This window comes from Spodoptera frugiperda, chromosome 10 (genome assembly GCF_023101765.2).
Source record: "Spodoptera frugiperda isolate SF20-4 chromosome 10, AGI-APGP_CSIRO_Sfru_2.0, whole genome shotgun sequence".
Taxonomy (NCBI): Eukaryota; Metazoa; Arthropoda; class Insecta; order Lepidoptera; family Noctuidae; genus Spodoptera; species Spodoptera frugiperda.
The window spans coordinates 381,231-396,624 of record NC_064221.1 but is presented as its reverse complement, the minus strand read 5'-3'; the positions used below and the strand labels follow the sequence as shown (position 1 = coordinate 396,624).

The following is a 15,394-nucleotide window of genomic DNA, read 5'->3' as shown; positions in this document are numbered from 1 at the left end:
GTGAGTGGGGTAAATCATCCAATGACTTCTCCCGTCTTGGGCGAGGCGAGAAGGAGTGTCAGACTCTAACTGATTAATAACCACCCCCTTTCCTACTCTTGCTTTTCGAGCCGGAACCTCATGATGAAGGTATGACTACCTATATATCATTGTCATTATCAGGCACAAGACATGAAGGTCAGGCGCTAGGGAGTTTGGTATATCTCTGATTCCCACTCTAGGTGACCCAGAGATCGCAGGAAGATCAAATTGAATTTAACGAGACATGTCAAAACGTCTTATTTTTATTGCTATCTTTTTTTTATTTGATTTTATTGTCTTCCATAGCAATTTGAGTGTGGTTTACGAAACGGATAACTTGTTAGCACTCGTTTGCTGTGAAATCTTTACAAACGCCTGTTTAATGTCTATAAACATTGTTCTGTGCCAATCCGTTGACTTTTCACATTAAGATTCTAAAAAATCTGTGTTTCATAGCAAACTTGTGCGACAGATATTTCTTCATAGTAACAGACAGCTTTAAGGTCTTAAGTAACTACAGTTACCCATGGACAAAATCAGAGGACTTACAAGTGTTCGATCTGATCACGCTTTTGGGGAGAGAAGGATCAGGAATTTGGTAATAAATATAGTTAAGCGGTTTTTCCAACAGGTTTAGGAGACTCTATCTCGATTTCACTCGTAAGATTCGATTAGAAGTCGTTTAATAAATAGAAAATATATTAAATCAACATTGCGAGCTGGTGTTACAAATGTGTTACATCAGCGAGTCTTCCCGTGCACAATAGGCGGCACAGTCCAGTGGCTAGCCTTCGTCAGTACCGACCGATGTTAGAACATATTTAGCATGCGTTACTTTACAATGAAAATACTGTTTTTTTAAACGACAGTGGCAAGAAAGCGCTTTGCCCACTTGATGGTCAGTGGTCACCATGGTCTATGAATGCTTGCTTCCAGTAGTTTGTTTTTGAGATAAAGAACATTTGAGTCAATATTTGCTTAGTATTTTATTTAAACAGCAATGAATGAAGTAATTGGTTGGTATTGTACTGTTGCGAGGTACGAAAGTTTGTAATTATGAGGCACTCAAATATTATAAACCTTGAAGTAGTCACTAACAAAACACATTGCAATGAAAATCAAAATATTTGAGAACGCGCATCGCGTATAGGTTATGAAATCCGTTTAATACCGTGTTGCCATCAACAAAAATATTACGATGCTGCCTACTTAGATGTTAAGTAGCATTTAATATTACATAAATATGACTACGTCGCATAACGCAGCGGAGTCTCATAATATTTTCCGGTTTAACAAATTACATGAACAATATTTCGCCCCCCGCCACAGCGCGAGCGACCTTTCGCGCGCTGCAACTGACATTTCACCGCGTTTTGGCGGCAAACGCGCGCGTCAGTCTACATTCAGCCTAGTTTTGTTAGTAAAAATATTTATTGTTATCTGTGCAGCAGTTGTGATTTAATATTTTACGTCAAAATTAATTTAGTTTATTTAGTGTTTTGTTGCAAATAAAATGGACAATAAGTGACAATTTATAGTGTTGGCAATTTAGTGTGTTTAGAAATTATATTTCGCCGGCAATATTCAGGTAATTTAATTTTTTTACGATTGCAATATTTGACCTTATCATTTAAAGTTTCTCTGATATTTCAAGATGTAGGAAGATTGTTCATTTGTTCCGTTACAAAATATTTTTTGAGTTTGGTTCGTTAGTTTATTACGACATTTCAAAAAACATAATATGAAGTGTTGCAAGAATTAAAAATGAAATTGCGTAAATGAAAATTTAATTTTAAAAAACATAAGAAGGCCGTACTTTGTCGCTTATGACTACGTCGTTAATATTGGTTTTATATTAATTATTATAAGACTTTGTTTATCTGTTATATAAAAATAAGTCGGGTTTTCCTTCCTGACGCTATAACTCCAAAACGCACGAACCGATTTTTTTGCATTCGTTGGAAAGGTCTTGGGCTCCGTGAGGTTTATAGCAAAGAAAATGCAGGGAAAATCAGTAGCGAATAATAAAAAATATTTTATTCATCAAAACAGAAATATTGGATATCAATGGAAACAGCATTTATGTAGTTAAGTACCAACCATTAACCCAAACCGTACACTAAGCAGCCCAATTTCAAACAACTCCACCAAGGAGGTTTATCTAAGTACTTGGTCAATAAATAAGCAAGTACACTTGAGTATTTCGTACCCAACATAATTAGCGAGGCGGTACCAACATTATTTATGTTTTATAAACTACAAGTACGTGTGGCAATGGCATATTGGCTTTAAATCTTGCGATAGATCACCAGATCTGTGGGTGGTAGACCTACCTTATTGAAGGTCTTGAGATATTATGTGATTGTAGTTTGTTTTCAGGACTCCAAATTACGAAAATTTAAAAGTTATTATTTAAAAAAAAAAAACTTTGCTTCATATAAGGATTTTCACGTAAACCCGAAATAACAATTTGTAGATGAAACAAAAAGTTGCTCCGTACGGGAATCGAACCCGCTACACGTTGCACGGTAGTTGATTGCCCAGCAACTGTACCAACCGTACAGTCAAAGTCAAAGTGGTATTTCGGGTGCCCATGGTCGGAGCCCATTGCTTATCATCAAGTGATCCGTATGCTCGTTTACCGGCTTATACCATACAGTTCCGATAGATCTTTCTATTACAATAATTGCTATTAGTTACCTGGGGGCCTACTCAGGTTCTCGAATGCGAAGTTTCGTTTAATTTTCGGCCGTAGGTTTTATTGATTTACTAAAAAATACTTAATATAACGTTTTTTTTAAATTCCATATCAAAACCTATTTAATTATCTTCATTTTATTAATTCATTCTTGTTCACGAAAGTTCGCAATAAATAGAATTGTAGTATGCAATCTGCGAAGTTTCGGACGAAATTTCGTTTTTCGTTGAATTAGAGTAAGCCCCCAGGCCTCTCGTAGTAAGGAAAACAAATAATGACGACAAACCTGTGATTGCGCTGGGGCAACACCCATTAGGCATGCGCTTAGATATCTCCGATTATCTTCTATCTCCCATTTATCTGGCTACTGTCTGTTGAGTAGCCAAGAGAGAGTAACTTACCAAAATCAATTTGGTGATAGCATTAGACAATAGTCTGCGAGGTCACTGACCGACAACCAATAGTCTTGTTACTGTTCTATGAACCGTGATATAGATAGATAGGAGCCATTGTAATCATAAGTAATGTAACGAAAGTTTTTGTTCGTCTGTTGCGCTTTCACCTTGTAACTGCTGAACCGAATTTGATCTGGACACAGGTAGATAGGACGCTATTAGGAGGCGTTTAGCAATTGGAAGTTTTTTTTTTAAGAAGACTTCTTGTGAATTAAATTAGACCCTAATGATGTCTATCGATGCAAGCTGTACAAGTTTTAGCCTGGTTAAGCAAATGATTATTATTTCCTGGCAGATATTACTTATTCCACTTTTTTTCTAAAAATAGAACATGAAGTTCTGAATATAAAAAATACAAAAGTGAAATCTGATAAAATGCTTAAATAACAGAATTTCCCTCCTTTTATTGTTCTTAAATAACTAAATAGTTACTTCCGTGCGGATTCACCCACTCTACTCCCATTGGTCGTAACTGACATGACTGATAAAACACGCATAGTGTATAATCTTCCTCGATGAAAGGATTATACAACTCAAAAATAATTTTAAAGATTTAGATTAAGATTAAATCAAACTGTAGCTCCACAGTTTAGCGCATCCATCCATAAACAAAGAAATAAACTCTTCAGTTTTAACCTGCAATCTCCAACCAGCCCACCAAGCGTTGAGATTATAGCTCGCCACTCGGGCTCCGGCTCAAAGCAGGAGAAGGAAAGGGGTGGTCTCTATAACTCCTCAAAAAAGAGATTATACAGCTTCCTTATCCAGCAGTGGATTGTTACGGCCTGTTGCTACTGATGATGAGACCTTTGATTGGTCAATACAGTAACAAACTGATTGAAGTATTTGGTTATTTTGTGGTAACATGACGTGCTGTCATCGGACCATCGTCACGATGATTTCGATAATCATTTCACGAAGTTTAGCGTTAGTCTGGTGATTCTGGGTCATTTGTCGTAACCCCGCGACACTTTGTTGCTTCGCTTTTTTCTTTGTTTTAAGAATATTTGATTTCTGTTGAATTTGGACTTATTTTTGAGGTATTCCTCCAAGCGCAACTGTTTTGAAGCGCACCTATTTTATTCCTCCAAGCGCACCAACCTGTTAGTAGCGCTTCGAGGAACTATTAAAAATATTTTTTTTCATATTTCATTCTCTTCCCTACTTTTAAACATGGGTGCGCTTCGAGGAATAAAAAGGTGCGCTTCAAAACAGTTGCGCTTGGAGGAATACCTCTTATTATTTTTATGGTCTCTCTCTACTTATAATATAGTAAACCACCGCGGTTTTGTCAGTACAGTGTGACTAAACACACCCTTCTTCCTTGATATCCTGATTGAGCTGAAATCTTTGTTTTTAGGTAAAGTTATTTCTAACACACCTTTAAGTTAAAATCACCTGGAAATTACACAGACACAAAATTACATAAATATTATTTATGTATATTGTAATGCTTTATTGGGTGACAATAATAATTGTTTTCTCCATTAGCAATGAACAAACATAATATGTTTATAATAACTATTGTGAGACATACTGAATTATACCTACCCAATTACTATTTCTTATCGGATAATTAATACATGACAGAAAATATTGTATTAATTTCAGTTGATTAGGTATTAGTTTTTCTAGAAATAGGTACATAATCATTTAAAATGGATTTTCCGATTAATTTAGTTTCGATGTAAGTATTAATTTTCCATTCCCGGTGATAGTTATATAAGTGTGTATTTGTTGAAAATAATAATCAGAATAAATACAACAGCAGCCGGAGACCGTGAGATCTAAAGATAAAAGTGGAAGATTGGTATTTATTGAAGAATTATTTCAAGATGTTTGCAGTAAAGCTGGTGATCATTTATCTCTCAATTGTCCATCTCACTGCTTCTTATCACGGACCAGTCAAAAATTGTGCTTGTCCAGCGGTCTATAGGCCTGTGTGTGGCTCGGATGGCGTGACCTACGGAAACCGGATGTGCATGGAGTGCACTCCAGGGGTCCATGTGGTTGCATACGGACCGTGTAAAGGAGACGAGTGAAGATATAAGGGATTCCCATAATATTATGTATTATTAAAGTCCCATAAATAATTAATAAAATTGTTTTGACTTTTTATTATATGTCAATAAAAATTAAAACTACGTTTAAAAAAAACCGACTTTTTTGTGGTAACATGACGTGCTGTCATCGGATCATCGTCACGATGATTTCGATAATCATTTCACGAAGTTTGGCGTTAGTCTGGTGATTCTGGGTCATTTGTCGTAACCCCGCGACACTTTATTGCTTCGCTTTTTTTCTGTTTCTGTTGAATTTGGATTTATTTTTGAGGTATTCCTCCAAGCGCAACTGTTTTGAAGCGCATCTATATTATTCCTCCAAGCGCACCTGTTAGTAGCGCTTCGAGGAACTATTAAAATTTTTTTTTTTATATTTCATTCTCTTCCCTATTTTTGAACATAGCTTTGAGGAATAAAAATAATTAATAGTTTCTCGAAGTGCTACTAACAGGTGCGCTTGGAGGAATAATATAGATGCGCTTGGATAGGTGCGCTTCAAAACAGTTGCGCTTGGAGGAATACCTCTTATTTTTATGGTCTTGTGGCTCTGTACTTATAATAAGTATTGTAAGCCACCGCGGCCTTGTCAGTATCTGACAGTGTGACTAAAGACTTTTTTTTTCTTTATATCCTGATTGAGCTGAAATCTTTGTTTTTAGGTAAAGTTCTAATACACCTTTAAGTTAAAATCACTTCGAAATTACACAGACACAAACTTACATAATTATTATTTATGTAAATTGTAATGATTTATTGGGTGACAATTTGTTTTCTTCGTTAGCAATGAACAACCATAATATGTTTATAATAACTATTGTGAGACATACTGAATTAAGTAACAAATCCCTCCAGAGCCGAAGAGTCCCTCTGTGACTCGAAAATAGTAGGTAGAGTTTTTCCCAATTAATGTACGTGAGCGATTTTAGAGAACCGTGATATTTTTAGTAACTATAATTGAATTAAAAAAATTTAAATTTATAAAATATACCTACCCAATTACTATTTCTTATCGGATAATTAATACATGACAGAAAATATTGTATTAATTTCAGTTGATTAGGTATTTGTTTTTCTAGAAATAGGTACATAATAATTTAAATGGATTTTCCGATTAATTTAGTTTCGATGTAAGTATTAATTTTCCATTCCCGGTGATAGTTATATAAGTGTGTATTTGTTGAAAATAATAATCAGAATAAATACAACAGCAGCCGGAGACCGTGAGATCTAAAGTTAAAGGTGGAAGATTGGTATTTATTGAAGAATTATTTCAAGATGTTTGCAGTAAAGCTGGTGATCATTTATCTCTCAATTGTCAATCTCACTGCTTCTGGTCACGTACCAGTCAAACATTGTGCTTGTGCATTGGTCTATAGGCCAGTGTGTGGCTCGGATGGCGTGACCTACAGAAACCAGATGTGTATGCAGTGCACTCCAGGGGTCTATGTGGTTGCATACGGACCGTGTGAAGGAGACGAGTGACGATGAGTATAAGGGATTTCCATAATATAATATATGTATTATTAAAGTCCCATAAATAATTAATAAAATTGTTTTGACTTTTTATTATATTCTATTTTTTTAAACGTTGCCCCACATTAGGATTTTCTCCTGTGTCGTGGGTGCGTTTACAAACATACAAATTCACATACACATCACACCCAGACCCGAAACAACAATCTGTGGATCACACAAAGAGTTGTTCCGTGCGGGAATCGAACCCGCGACACGTTGCACGGCAGCCAGTTGCCCAGCCACCGCGCCAACCGTGCAGTCATTCTAATTAATAGACTTAAAATGTGACAAGTCTGACCGTACTCATACTACATACTACTCCAGATAATTTGACAAAGCGAGCTGTGTAAAGTAGTAGGCATTGTTTTATTATATGTCAATAAAAATCAAAACTACGTTTTAAAAATACCGACTTACTAAAATTAAAAACCCTAAACTAAAAATCTTAAACATAAAAAAAACAAAAAATAACTATCATTGTACTGCCTGTGTCTACCCACTGCTAACAAAATTATATTACAACCTAAACAGACACATATTATTATACAATGTAGGTAGTATCGGTAAGTTATATTTTATTTTATATCCGCGACACACGACGCGGCGATCAGTAGCAGCGCGACAATCGCCGCGTCGTGTGTCGCGGAATGCTGCTCATGAATATGAGCCTCTAGCATGGCTTGAAACTAGTCGAGTTCCTCGTCAAATCAATACGTGAGTAAGCCGATAACATAATAATTAAGTTATATTTTGTTATGAGGTTGTGGCACCACCACCAAATATTGTAACCACGTACATTTTAAATGAAATATTTTGTTACTTTAAAGTACCTACCTACTTATTACAAAGAAATCCACCTCTACATTCACTATCACCGATATACCAGAAGGGGTAGGCAGAGGTGCACATTATGGCACGTAATACCACTATGTACACCCACTTTTCACAATTTATGTTGTAAGTCCCATGTAATAGGTGGTGAGCCTATTGCCATATACTGGGCACAATTCCAGACTTCGGGCTACTACTGAGATTTTTTTCGAAAAACCGAAAACCATGCTTCGCCCGATCCGGGAATTGAACCCGAGACCCCTTGCCCGGCAGTCGCACTTGCAACCACTTGGCCAACGAGGCAGTTGTACCGTTGTACCATTCATACACAAATCAATTAAACATGTCTGTATGTTACACGATGCACTTGATCGAGCCGTTACTTCCACTGACTATACCTACTACGTAGCTAACTATTATTTCCTTGAATCGATTCTCTTTAGATTTCTATGTCGCAACGTTCCAACTGATTTCTGTCCGCCATTGTGCAGTTTCTTGTGCTTGCTTTGTGCACTGTGTTTGTTTGTGCACACTCGAAATATTTGCATTTTGCTGTCGTTTCGCACGGTTGCTGTGTGTTTCTAAATGTTTGTTTGTTTTCTTAGTGATTTCTTGTTTGGAGTGCAATTTTGTAATGTCGTTTGTATGTTTATATAGTATTTTGATTATAGTTGTAACTAAATAAAGTAATATATATATAACATTATGTTTATTGGCCCTAAAAGAAGAAAATGGTTGTGTAAAGAAATAAATTCGGAGGTTGGACCTCATATATTGTAAACGCACCTCTACATCTTTATAGCTTTTATGTAATAAATAAATGTACAAAATCTCTCGATTGATTTCGATCTCGATGGCCAATGCAGCCTTTATGTAATCCGAAGTTGCTGGACTGTTGTTGGACTACCTAGCGGGTTTACCGGAGCTCCGGTTCGAAAAGCAGGAGTAGGAACGGGGTGGTTTTTAGTCAGTAAGAGTCTGACACTCCCTCTCGCCTCACCTAAGGCGAGAGAAGTCATTGGATGATTTTCCCCCCTCAAAAAAAAGGCGAGTCGGGCGCACGGACTTTTTGCTATCCGTCATAATATGGGCTTGAGCTTAAAAGTCTATTCAATCTTTTAAACTCTTTCCGTACAGCCGACTCGCTAGTTACGTCCACGGTTTGCACGCCTACAAACTTGGCTCCACACTAGATCTGATTACTTTTTGATAGTACGAGCTATATGGTCTCGTCTTGGCAACATTTAGCATGAAATGTTTTTGTGGGTATATCCTACAAAAACATTTCCCCAAACACATGAACTAAAAACGTTCCATATAGATGCGAGAGCCAGACAAACAAACACATTCTCACATTTATAACACTAGTAAGTTTGCATGATGTTTTTAAGCACAGTTATTAGTGTTATTACCATTATTATAAACACCATAATCATCTCGACAGTCAGCCATTTGTCATCGGCTGTGTTGGATTAAGTTTACAATGCGAGCAATCCGCTCACCATGATGATTGGGCCTTATTGGGATCATGGCCGCTCTGCATGTACTTTGTGTACTCCGTTATAAAATGGTAACTACTCGGGTTATTGCAGGAATTCAGTAATTGTACCATTGAATTGTACAATAATTATAGTAACTGATATTTTTTTGACCACAAAAAAATATGGATTCAAATTGTTCCTCGCTGATTTAATAGTATAAAGAGTCATCTATACGTACTGTTGAAATAGCCTGTGTGGAATTAGAGCGGTTTATTGTTTTAAGTGTGTATAGACCACCTACTGGTTTGTATGACTGTTTTGAAACAGTATTAGATGAAGTACTAAATAAACTCAGTAGTTCAAATAAATTCATCATTACTTGTGGCGATTTTAATGTAAATTTGTTAGAAAATTCTAGTTTAAGTACAAAAATTGTAAGTTTATTTGCCTCATTTAACCTCACGAACCTGTTTCTGGAGCCCACTAGGATAACTCCTACTAGTGCCACTTGCCTAGATAATATTTATACTGACATTGTACCAACTAATAAACAAATAATATCATTGCTTGATTCAGATCATTGTGGACAATTAATTTCAATAACAAATAAAGTAAATAAAGTGTCGAAACCACATATTATTGTTAACCCAAAGACTGAAAGACGCATTGAAACTTTCAAATCTAAACTCACTGACAAAATACCTTTATTATTAAGGAATAAAAATTCTAATAACTTGTGTGATGATTTTTTTAACATTTACCATACCGAGTTTAAGTCCACCTTCACACCTAAAACCATACCAGCTCATGGCAATGCGTCTTTCAATCAATGGGCAACTACTGGCATCTATAAGAGTAGGAAACGCCTATATGAACTTTATAACGAGAGAACATATATTAATACAACTGAATTTAGTGAATATGTAAAGAAATATTCTAAATTATTTAAAAAAGTTTGCTCAATTGCAAAATCGTTATACTTGAGCTCTAAAATAAAAAACAGTGACAATGTAATTAAAGCGACCTGGAGTATTATTAACAGTGAAACAGGGAGGTCTAAAGAGAAGAGTAGTGAATTTAGTCTTATAATTGATAATAATGTAATTAAATCGGATGCAGAAGTCGCAGCTGCATTTGAAAACTTCTTTTCGGACGTTCCTGTATCCACTACTAAGTCTTTGAACTCATCTCCCACAGTTGCAGAATCTTTACTAAAAGAAAATGTTGCAGCTTGCAATTTAGGCTTCTCTTTCGAACACATAGATTATACAGATATTGTCAAAACGTTCCATACCTTGAACAAGAAAAAGACTGCAGATCTGTGGGGTAATTCTGTGTACATTACCGGCTCTGTAATAGATATTGTAGCACCCGTATTAGCTCTAATCTTTAATAACTGTGTCGATCGTGGTGTGTTTCCTGATCTCATGAAGAATAGTAAAATAACTCCGTTATTTAAATCGGGTAGTACTTCTGACCCCACTAACTTTAGACCTATTTCAGTACTACCTACATTCAGTAAAATTTTTGAAAAAATTATTCTATATCAGTTGCAAAGATTCTTTAATAGAAATAAATTATTACATGGAAACCAGTTTGGTTTTACAAGGGGTCGTTCAACAACTGATGCCGGTGTTGAACTTCTTAATAACATTTATGATGCATGGGAGGACTCGGCCGACGCATTGGGTATTTTTTGTGACTTATCCAAGGCGTTCGATTGTGTCTCTCATGAAACACTGATCAGGAAGCTATCCCATTATGGAATACGGGGCAGCTCTCTGGATCTTCTTATTTCATACTTGAGTGATAGGATTCAGAGAGTCGACATTAACGGAAAAGTTTCCTCCGGGTCTATTGTTAGGATGGGTGTTCCGCAGGGGTCAATTCTCGGCCCGTTTCTCTTTCTTATTTATATTAATGATTTACCTTACCTTGTGAAGGATAACCATGGGATAGTACTGTTTGCTGATGATACATCTTTATTGTTTAAACTCAAACGTGGACAATTAGTCAGTGATCATGTAAATAGTGCTCTCTCAAAAATAGTACGCTGGTTTAGTGCCAATAATTTATTACTTAATGAATCAAAAACTAAATGCATTAAATTCACAACACCAAATGTTAGACATGTGAAAACCAGCGTGCTAATCAAGGGCGAGGAGTTGGACCCTGTAGATTCAACTGTCTTTTTAGGTATAACTCTGGACGCTAAGCTACAGTGGGCTCCACACGTAGATAAGTTGTCGAAAAGACTCAGCTCTGCAGCATATGCCGTTAAAAAAATTAGAAATTTGACCGATGTAAATACAGCGCGATTAGTATACTTTAGTTATTTTCATAGTATCATGTCATATGGTATCCTCCTGTGGGGAAATGCTGCTGACATTCAGTCTGTCTTTGTGCTGCAGAAAAGAGCCATTCGATCAATTTATCATCTTAGTCCGAGGCACTCTCTTAGGGAACTATTTAAAGAAATTAATATATTGACTGTTCCTTCTCAATACATTTATGAAAATGTAGTGTATGCTCACAAAAACATTAATTTATTCAAAAAGTATTGTGATATACATAATATAAACACTAGAAGTAAAAACAAATATATTGTTCCCACTACTAGACTTAAGAAAATAAGTGGTTCGTTCAGATGTCAATGCATACGCTTTTACAATAAAATTCCCAGCGATATTCAAAGTTTGAGCCTGAATAAATTTAAAAATGTCATTAAAGAAAAACTGTATAGTAAAGCTTTTTATAAAATTAAAGACTACTTAGATGATAGTCAGGCTTGGGAGTGAGCCGCTATAATGTCCACACAGGTCATGTTGACATGTTTGTAACACAAGTTACATTTTTATACAATTTGACATGATATACATTAATATCATTCGATATTTTTTTGTTTTCACATATTATTTTTAAAATTGTTAGTTTGAGGACCGTGCGAGAGTTTGCCTAGTCATTTCACTTTTAGTTAATTATATTCTGACAGTGTGAGCATTTGTGTGGCCTACCCAAATGTTCTTTTGGTAGGTATTGTTCGTCGGATCATTCAGCAACAGCCGTCAGCTGAGCTCATTGTAAACTGACACATGCGTGCTGCCATCTGAACAGGTCCGCTCAAACTGCTGTGGTTCTTTCCTCAAAAGACCACTACAGAATAAACTTGCACGGTTCTCCGACATCTTTAATTGATTTTGTCTGGACTTTAAAAGAGACTATGACCTCTGAGTTTGTTTCGGCATTTCTTCTCAGAGTAGTCAGATAGGAAATGCCGGCCTCATCTAGCTATTTGAAATATTGACGTGTAAAAGTGTTATTTTATAATCTATTTACAGAAATAAATATCATTTATCATTTATCATTTATCACTTGAAATGTTTAACTTACGAGTATGAACTTGTGTGATCTACTAATAGTTGTTTCGGGTCTGGGTATCATGTGTATGTGAACTTGTATGTTTGTAAACGCTCTCACGACACAGGAAGACATCCTAGTAAGGGGCAAAATTTATTAAACAAAAACAAAAAAAAAATACTGAATTGGAATTAAGGAGTAATTCAAAGCGAAAAGATTTCCCATTTACTATAATATATATAAGAAGAATAAATTAAACCATGATAGTCATTATCCCGGAGCTACTTACTGCCTAGCGGATTACCGGGGCTCCGGTTTGAAAAGCAGAAGAAAAAACATCGTGGTTTTTGTCAGTAAGACTCTGACACTCCCTCTCACCTCGCCCATGGCGGGAAATCATTAGATGATTATCCTCCATAAAAAAAATGATAGTTATTATAAGTTACGTGGTTAATTTAATTATCATTGTGGTCAGATAAACCACAATGGCTCAGTCATCTCGTGGCCCTGTGTTAGACGAGATTCGATTGTAAAGGTCAAGGCAGCTTTCGAAATGTACGTCTAAGTCAACAAATGACAATATTGGTGATCATGGAGGTCACTGTACTCGGGAATCAATAACTTGATGATGAGTAAATGGAGAAGACAAATGCCTCTCAATGATTGAAAATACAGCTTCGTTGGCCGAGTGGTTGCAAGTACGAGTGTTGGGCAAGGGGTCTAAGGTTCGATTCCCGGGTTGGGCAAAGTATTGATGGGATTTTTTCGGTTTTTCGAAAATTTCTCAGTAGTAACACGGAGTCTGGAAATGTGCCCGGTATATGGCAAAACCTTACGGTATATGGCTTACCACCTATTCTACATGGGACTTACAATATAATCTCTACCCTTAGTATGAGCTTACTTTATGAGCACATTCGACGCTCTGATTGGTTGGTTTATTCAAGCCGGCCAATCAGAGCGCTGAACGCGCTTTCGTTTCGATTGCTTTAAACGTAGAACACACTCGTACTAAGGGTACGAATGTGCTACCTTTTGGCTACTTTACGGAACCAAAAACCGAGCCAAAAAATATTAATCAGCTGAATACACCTCACCCTACAATTGAATTCATCACAAATAGCACAGCATGCATTTTACCAATGCTAACCTTAAACTATGATAGCACACATGCATAGGTCAAGACCACATAAACCAGTTTCAGTAATAAACATTAACAAAAACCTCAAATTATACTCAATATTTACTTTTACATTCAACAAATAAATTCAAGGCGGTCTCTTAACTCACGTACACACTGCACATCAAACTATACATAGCCAGTTTATCTTGGACTCAGTTTGTATGATGTTGCCGTACTTTCAAGGGTCAGGTTATAATGGTTTTGTGTAACTGTGTGTTGCATGCAAATATAACATATTATGATTATTTGAGATATTCAATTATTTCGACCATGGGTTCGAATGTTAGTGAGGTAACTATTTGTTTCGTAATTTTATTATGTTATCTTGTTATTTATGTTGTATATTGTATGTATTTCTGCCTAAGGCTTATTGATTACTGCTTTGTTGTGTTGTGTTGTGAATTTGGTGTTGATTTACATAATAATACACATATAGGTACAATTATTAAGTTGTTTTATAGTATGGAATGCAGAGATATTTCTGACGCTTTTTTATGTTAATGGGTTAGTCCATGGCATCTCCTCTTTCTACTTGCTTCATGGGTTAGCCAATTACGACCCATTAACCACAATTCCGGACTATATAGTTACCTATTGAATTTAAATAACCAAAAATAATATTTTTCCGATTCAGATGTATGTTGCCGTCCTTGTTCGGCTGACACACACACACACACACACACACACACTCAATTAATAATTATGATTAAAGGAAAAAATATAATATTCATTTAACAAAAAAGAAGTAAGTTATAATAAACTAAATTTGGGCAATACATATAAATGAGTAAATATAAACTAGGTAAACGGTTGCTTACATAAAGTGTCGAGTGTTGCACACAGTGGGGCACATATCTAGTCTAGTTCATGCATTTTGGGTTCTATGTATTGTGAAATTAAATAAATTTGCACTCAGTGCGGTAAATTACAGCAAGTTACGATATATTTTGGCCTAAAACTTTTTATACGTTTGTAAATTTTTTTTTTTATAGTATTATAATTCAGACCCTGTTCTATCGAAAAAGCCCGAATAATACATTACCCGAACTTATAATCGATCCCGATTCGACCACTGAGTCAGTCAAATTGTGTTCAGTACAACCCAGAACAGAAAAGTAGCTAAAGCTGTTGGTGTAAAACTATGCATACCTAAACAAAATGGCTTCCTTTTAGAAATCACAACAGCAACAATTAAAATATTTCAATCAACATTCATAGCAACGTCTATAAACATGTAAATTGATCTGGGGGCACGGTAGTGCCCCCGCCAAGACGAGCCAAGCGAAGCGCAAGCGCAAGGGCACTACCTACCTTTTCTCGAAGCGCTTCGTCGTATTTTTGAACCTTCATAACTTGAATTTGGGTTATACCAGATAAACAAAATTTTCAGGATATAATGTCAGTGGTAGACTTAATAAACCTCTAAAGTTTCAATTGCATAGCTCTTATACTTTAGATTTTATTGATATCTAAAATACCCCGATTTCGTCACTCACTCACTCACTCACTCACTGATGATCAACAAAATTCTTAAGGTACTTCCTGAAGTCCTAGAAAACTGAAATTTGGTATGTAAGCTAGTATTAGTACCTAAACAACAAAAAAATCCTAAAACTCGGAACTTTTACCCCCCAACCCCTTAAACTAGGGGGTGAAAGTTTGTTCGAGACTTCCGCAACTTTTGACGCTAGAGGTCTGAATGCGGCCGCGGAGGGGTAAAAATCTGAAATAGGGAAACTTAATTCCCTATTTCCTGCTTGAGATCTGAAAATTATACACAAGTACATAGA

At 36.0% G+C, this 15,394-nt stretch overlaps 1 protein-coding gene across 1 annotated transcript in view; it reads left to right on the top strand.

Moving 5' to 3' along the window:
* Positions 1–1,261: 1,261 nt before the first annotated feature.
* Positions 1,262–15,394, top strand: part of LOC118277507 (chondroitin proteoglycan 1) — a 40,157-nt gene continuing 26,024 nt past the window's right edge. Inside the window, exon 1 of the mRNA XM_035596335.2 lies at positions 1,262–1,609. The gene's annotated coding sequence lies outside the window, so the exon portion shown is untranslated. The remainder of the gene's footprint in view (positions 1,610–15,394) is intronic.